Source organism: Limanda limanda, unplaced genomic scaffold (assembly GCF_963576545.1).
Source record: "Limanda limanda unplaced genomic scaffold, fLimLim1.1 SCAFFOLD_181, whole genome shotgun sequence".
NCBI lineage: Eukaryota > Metazoa > Chordata > Actinopteri > Pleuronectiformes > Pleuronectidae > Limanda > Limanda limanda.
In genome coordinates, this window is record NW_026870497.1 from 96,357 (window position 1) to 104,306 (window position 7,950).

Below are 7,950 nucleotides of genomic sequence, written 5' to 3' on the forward strand. Positions count from 1 at the left end.
AAACGAGGCCTAGTCGAGTGACATTTCGGGGCTCTGCTCGACCATATGACCACTTAGAGACTAGCAACCACTGTTACCTAAAAGCCAGCATCCCCATGAAGTAGTGAGTCAAATATGATGGATGTAAACTGACAGGAAGTGCTGCAAAATTGATGGTGAACTTCAGGAGGTCGCCTCATTTGCATAGATTCAAACGTGGATGTGGGAAATTTTCCCTCCTCCACGTTTCCATCTATTCAGAGCAATCATAGATGAAAATATGGAAGTAGAGTTCTGTAAGCATCAATGCTACATGAAGCAGGACATTCGGGGCATTGTCACATTCCTCTCGTCGAGGCCTTTCAGAATATCCAGGTCCCCTTCTTATATCTCTCTCCATTAAAGACCTTGCTCCAGAAGAGTGCCACCTATGTGGCATTCACATATGTGATAGAGCACTCTGAGACCTTTCCAAACATGTCTCTTTCTCACCCTTGACAGCTTCCATTGAGAAGATATAGGACTTTAGCAAACAGAAAAAAATAACTTTTGCTGCCCCCTAGCTCTGCACAGGAAGGAGCCACAGCTATGATTCCAACACTGGGCCAATCAGGTCGATGAAACCTTTCCGTCCCTGCCTGGATCAAGGCTCTAAGATGAAGTATGGCCGAGTTTGCCCCATTCACCTTGTTTGGCAAGAGGGAGTCAGGGTGTATGAGTGTTCATGGGCTCTGAGAGTCTGGGGCCTTGTTGGAACTTTCGACCAAAACAATAACTTACAGGGCTGATTCTCACATATGTCATAGAGCTCTTCAAGAGCTTTCGGGAACAACTGGGCCTGTGTCCGAAAGCCTCTCGGTTGAGTAGTTAAGGCAATTTAGCTTCCAGGTCAAGAGGTCGTCTACAAACGAGGCCTAGTCAAGTGACATTTCGGGGCTCTACTCGACCATATGACCACTTAGAGACTAGCAACCACTGTTACCTAAAAGCCAGCATCCCCATGAAGTAGTGAGTCAAATATGATGGATGTAAACTGACAGGAAGTGCTGCAAAATTGATGGTGAACTTCAGGAGGTCGCCTCATTTGCATAGATTCAAACGTGGATGCGGGAAATTTTCCCTCCTCCACGTTTCCATCTATTCAGAGCAATCATAGATGAAAATATGGAAGTAGAGTTCTGTAAGCATCAATGCTACATGAAGCAGGACATTCGGGGCATTGTCACATTCGTCTCGTCGAGGCCTTTCAGAATATCCAGGTCCCCTTCTTATATCTCTCTCCATTAAAGACCTTGCTCCAGAAGAGTGCCACCTATGTGGCATTCACATATGTGATAGAGCACTCTGAGACCTTTCCAAACATGTCTCTTTCTCACCCTTGACAGCTTCCATTGAGAAGATATAGGACTTTAGCAAACAGAAAAAATTAACTTTGCTGCCCCCTAGCTCTGCACAGGAAGGAGCCACAGCTATGATTCCAACACTGGGCCAATCAGGTCGATGAAACCTTTCCGTCCCTGCCTGGATCAAGGCTCTAAGATGAAGTATGGCCGAGTTGGTCCCATTCACCTTTTTTGGCAAGAGGGAGTCAGGGTGTATGAGTGTTCATGGGCTCTGAGAGTCTGGGGCCTTGTTGGAACTTTCGACCAAAACAATAACTTACAGGGCTGATTCTCACATATGTCCTAGAGCTCTTGGAGAGCTTTCGGGAACAACTGGGCCTGTGTCCGAAAGCCTCTCGGTTGAGGAGTTAAGGCAATTTAGCTTCCAGGTCAAGAGGTCGTCTACAAACGAGGCCTATTCGAGTGACATTTCGGGGCTCTACTCGACCATATGACCACATAGAGACTAGCAACCACTGTTAGCTAAAAGCCAGCATCCCCATGAAGTAGTGAGTCAAATATGATGGATGTAAACCGACAGGAAGTGCTGCAAAATTGATGGTGAACTTCAGGAGGTCGCCTCATTTGCATAGATTAAAACGTGGATGTGGGAAATTTTCCCTCCTCCACGTTTCCATCTATTCAGAGCAATCATAGATGAAAATATGGAAGTAGAGTTCTGTAAGCATCAATGCTACATGAAGCAGGACATTCGGGGCATTGTCACATTCGTCTCGTCGAGTCCTTTCAGAATATCCAGGTCCCCTTCATATATCTCTCTCCATTAAAGACCTTGCTCCAGAAGAGTGCCACCTATGTGGCATTCACATATGTGATAGAGCACTCTGAGACCTTTCCAAACATGTCTCTTTCTCACCCTTGACAGCTTCCATTGAGAAGATATAGGACTTTAGCAAACAGAAAAAAATAACTTTTGCTGCCCCCTAGCTCTGCACAGGAAGGAGCCACAGCTATGATTCCAACACTGGGCCAATCAGGTCGATGAAACCTTTCCGTCCCTGCCTGGATCAAGGCTCTAAGATGAAGTATGGCCGAGTTTGCCCCATTCACCTTGTTTGGCAAGAGGGAGTCAGGGTGTATGAGTGTTCATGGGCTCTGAGAGTCTGGGGCCTTGTTGGAACTTTCGACCAAAACAATAACTTACAGGGCTGATTCTCACATATGTCATAGAGCTCTTCAAGAGCTTTCGGGAACAACTGGGCCTGTGTCCGAAAGCCTCTCGGTTGAGTAGTTAAGGCAATTTAGCTTCCAGGTCAAGAGGTCGTCTACAAACGAGGCCGAGTCAAGTGACATTTCGGGGCTCTACTCGACCATATGACCACTTAGAGACTAGCAACCACTGTTACCTAAAAGCCATTATCCTCATGAAGTAGTGAGTCAAATATGATGGATGTAAACCGACAGGAAGTGCTGCAAAATTGATGGTGAACTTCAGGAGGTCGCCTCATTGGCATAGATTAAAATGTGGAGGCGTGAAAATTTCCTGCCTCCACATTTCCATCTATTCAGAGCAATCATAGATGAAAATATGGAAGTAGAGTTCTGTAAGCATCAATGCTACATGAAGCAGGACATTCGGGGCATTGTCACATTCGTCTCGTCGAGGTCTTTCAGAATGTCCAGGTCCCCTTCTTATATCTCTCTCCATTAAAGACCTTGTTCCAGAAGAGTGCCACCTATGTGGCATTCACATATGTGATAGAGCACTCTGAGAGCTTTCCAAACATGTCATTTTCTCACCCCTGACTGTTTCCATCGAGGAGATAGAGCACTTCAATGAGTTAAGTTTCCCATCCCCCACCCCAATGCCAGAGGCCAAAAAGGATTTCAGGAGCTATTGACCAGGAGAGGATTTTTTGACCGTCGCCAATTGAGCTGATATTCAGATATGCGATAGCCCTTGCATAGACGCACAATGTGTGAAATTTTGGTGCTTCCTGTCGCTAACCCTGAGAATAGAAAACAATAATTCCATCTTCCTGATTTGTACATTTTCACATTGAAATTTTACTCATCTTTACCAACATGCCATGTCGTTTGTGAACGACCTATTTGATTTCTGTCCAGGGGTCTGTTGTCAACAACGAGAGGGCAGTCAGTGATGATAGTTGGAAGACTTTTGGAGCATGTTTTGTCCCAAATGTCGTCCCAGCTATATCTCGCCTCCACTGCCTTTGTAGATGGCCCAGAGTGCTCTGCATAGCTGATTTTCTCAATGTTCTCAGTGCTTTTGTTCCCATGATATAGGACTTAAAAAATGAGGAATTTTGGACCTTTTGCGCCCTCTAGTGTCAGTATTAAAAACTATTCAAGTTAGGGAGAGGTACACCAGGGACCTCCTTCCTATGAGCTTTCTGAAAACTTGTATTTCGTCGCCCTACGACTTAGTTAAAATTTGACCTTTGACCTTTTCAAAGGTGAAGGGTCATGGAGGAGCTTGGTGAGAATGCTACAAAACTCACTTACTCCCACGGCTGTACTCGATTTGTAATTGAAATGACATAGCTCGGTGTTTGGGATGTCAAATTCTAAATTGTGCCCATCCCCCACCCCAATGCCAGAGGCCAAAAAGGATTTCAGGAGCTATTGACCAGGAGAGGATTTTTTGACCGTCGCCAATTGAGCTGATATTCAGATATGCGATAGTCCTTGCATAGACGCACAATGTGTGAAATTTTGGTGCTTCCTGTCGCTAACCCTGAGACTAGAAAACAATAATTCCATCTTCCTGATTTGTACATTTTCACATTGAAATTTTTCTCATCTTTACCAACATGCCATGTCGTTTGTGAACGACCTATTTGATTTCTGTCCAGGGGTCTGTTGTCAACAACGAGAGGGCAGTCAGTGATGGGAGTTGGAAGACTTTTGGAGCATGTTTTGTCCCAAATGTCGTCCCAGCTATATCTCGCCCCCACTGCCTTTGTAGATGGCCCAGAGTGCTCTGCAAAGCTGATTTTCTCAATGTTCTAAGTGCTTGTGTTCCCATGATATAGGACTTTAAAAATTAGGAATTTTGGACCTTTTGCGCCCTCTAGTGTCAGTATTAAAAACTATTCAAGTTAGGGAGAGGTACACCTGAGACCTCCTTCCTCTGAGCTTTCTGAAAACGTGTATTTCGTCGCCCTACGACTTAGTTAAAATTTGACCTTTGACCTTTTCAAAGGTGAAGGGTCAAGGAGGAGCTTGGTGAGAGTGCTACAAAACTCACTTATTCCCACGGCTGTACTCGATTTGTAGTTGAAATGACATAGCTCGGTGTTTGGGATGTCAAATTCTAAATTGTGCCCATCCCCCACACATATATGGACTTCAATGTAATGAAGGCACAAACGTAGCACTTTAGGGCAACCCTTTTATTTTTGTTAATAAATGGTTGTAAATGTGAAGTAAGGGCAATTTTCAATAAAAAATATGGACTTAAATGTAATGAAGGCACAAATGTAGCACTTTAGGGCAACCCTTTTATTTTTATGAATACATAGTTGTAAATGTGAAGTAAGGGAAATTTTCAATAAAAAACGGAAATTGGAATTGGAATTAAAAAGTTGTGTTATACTGCCATCTAGTGGTTAGGGTTAGAGCTGGAATTTAATTCTGGAATCGATTTAATTCCAACTTCCATTTTCATCACTACAGATAGAAATCTGGGTTGGAATATGGGTTGACTTCCATTTCGTATTGACTTTGAATGGGAATCTCCTAACCCTAACCCTAACCCTAACCCTAACCCTAACCCTAACCCTAACCCTAACCCGTGCCACTGACCTGCAGACACAATCCGGTTGGAACCTACTGTACATACAAACAACAAAAAATAATCCCCAACCAAAAAGCATACCCGGACCCCCTCCCCTTTCAGAGGGTGCTGGGGACTCCCGTCCCTGTGTGGGGTTGTCCAGGGGGTTCGAACCCGGGTCCTCCACATGAGAGGCCGGAGCCCATCCTGATGAGCCATACACTGGCTGTTACAGCATTCAGCTAGAACACCCAGACTCAGATACCTTCTAGCCACCGCCCCCCAAGGGAACCAATCATATGGGATAACCATTTTCCCTCCAAAATTCAAATATATTGGAGGGAAACCCTACAAAATGGCCTACCCTCCTAGCCCTATCACAACAGACCTACTCACAACACTACTTACTGATTGGTGGTTTAAGCCTTGGGGGAGGGGCACACTTCCCCTCCTCCAACACTTTATAAACCACCAGAGCTGTGGTCCTATCCACACATCCTCTGAAGAAGCATATCCCAATGCGAAACGTCAGGATCTAAACACTACTCAACGGTACGTCAGCTTTGACTCTTTTATCTTTTTTCAAAAACACCGGTTTTAAGCAGATTTTGCTTTTTAACTATTTGGTGATTTGGTTTTTAACTTTTTAAGCTAGTTTTTTTGATTGTCCTGGGGGGCTGCTGCCTGAGGCCTGCCATGTGGTACAAACATTTGACTCCATTTTAAACCTGGTTGTAAAACGGCCTTGTTTTTACCAGTTGGAGCTTTGTGTTTTGACTTAAACATACAGTTTTAAAACACCCTGGGGCTACGGCTGTGGCCTTCCATGTGGTGCAAACACTTTTGACTCCCTTTTAAAACCTGGTTTTAAAACGGCCTTGTTTTTACCAGTGGGAGCGTTGTGTTTTATACATAAACAAACAGTTTTAAAACATCCTGAATAGGCCTCTGCCCAAGGCCTTCCCTTGTCTTGTAATCAGTAGTCTCCCTCTATCTTTTTTAAACCTGGTTTTAAAGCGGCCTTGCTTTTACCAGTTGGAGTGTTGTGTTTTAAACTAAAGATTACAGTTTTTTATAACACCTGAGGGACTCCTGCCTGGGCCTCTCCACTGTGTTTTTTTAAACAGCACACTCCTTTCATTGACTCATTTATTTTTATATCTACGGTTTTAAAGCGGCCTTGCTTTTTACCGGGGTATGGTTTTTTTTAACTACTAAAGCCACCATTTTCTAAAACAGCCGGAGGGACCTCGGCTTGAGGCCTTCCTCATTTTAAACATTGACTATTTTTTTGAACTTTTGTTTTAAAGCGACCCTGCTTTTAAAACTATTGTGGATTATTGTTTTTTACTTTTTGGGACACTATACATATTTTTTTCAAAAACTATCTGGAGACCTCCCGCCTGGCTTTTTTGTACACTGATACGGTTTTTTCGGAGGTTCCTCCTGTTTTCATTAGGATATCTACCAGGAACTACAAACAAAGGCACCTGAACCTAGTCCCGCTGGACCACTGCCAAATCGCCACCCCAGCTCCAAGGCCCAGGAACACGCCATCAACTAACCACTGGACCTAGGAGGCCTCCACCTACGCTACCAGGGTAAGAGCCCCCTCCAGTGACTTTTAAAATGTTTTATAGCAGAGTTAAGCCCGTACCGTCGAGTGGTGTAGGACGCGGACCACAGCTCACACACAACATGGCCCTACAACCCCTGATGTCTTTAAACATGCACTCATCACAATACAAACACAACCCTACACGCCGGCTAACAAACATGAACGCAGCACCCATCAACACATGGAACCAGGTACCGGACCCAGCCACCCGTACTGCGTCAAAACAAATATTTCAATTAATACAGGCTATACACCATAAACACACAACAGACAATTCATTAACTACCAACACTTTTCCACCTGGGATGATGCGTCAGGTCACCAGACTGACTGACTTCATCAAACCGGCTACACCATCAGACACCACACGTCACAAAATTAAAAACAATACAGACAACTGGATGAGAACAAACATGGCCATACTACAGGAACATTACACCAACACAATACACACCCTCGGCCGCACACCACACAACCCCATAGCCTTGCAAATAGCCACCGGATGGGCTAGGAAACGGTATGGCCAGAGACTCCGGGCAGACACTATTTCGGCTACAGAAGGTATTCTGCAGCAGCATAATACTACTAGTAACAATAATGAACCTTCTTTTAAACGGAAGAGCAGGTTGGAAGGCTCCCTCTCCACCATCCCGGAATTATCCGATGAAGAGGAATTCCCACCACTACCGGTCATCATCAGTAAGTCACCCCCTGCATTTCAGCCATATCCAATTCGACAGTTCCGGGCACCACTACTCCCCACCCCCATCCAGCGCCAGACAACACTGGATGGACTACCACCACTACCTCAACGACTCAGACATGACCGCCCATACCAGACGAACAGACAAAAGACATTCCCCTTACCCCAAACCAGGCCCCCCCTACAACCGACACTACCTGACCACCCCATACCCAAACCAAGACGAAAACCACCAAACGGACTGCCGACCTACCCAGTTTATAACAAGGGCCCTCTTCAAACACAGAGGGCACCTATACATCTTGCTTCAAAACAAACCCCTCCTGACCCAAACACCTCCACCCCTCCCTCAGTGAGGGGCAAGAAAGTAGTCTCCTGGGGACCCGAACCGGTCTCCCAGGAGACAGAAATTACCATAAAACCCAACCCCAAACTCTCCCCTATCCTACCCTCAGTGACTAGACGGAAAACCCCAATGACACGACTACCCCTAAGCCCCAGTACCCCC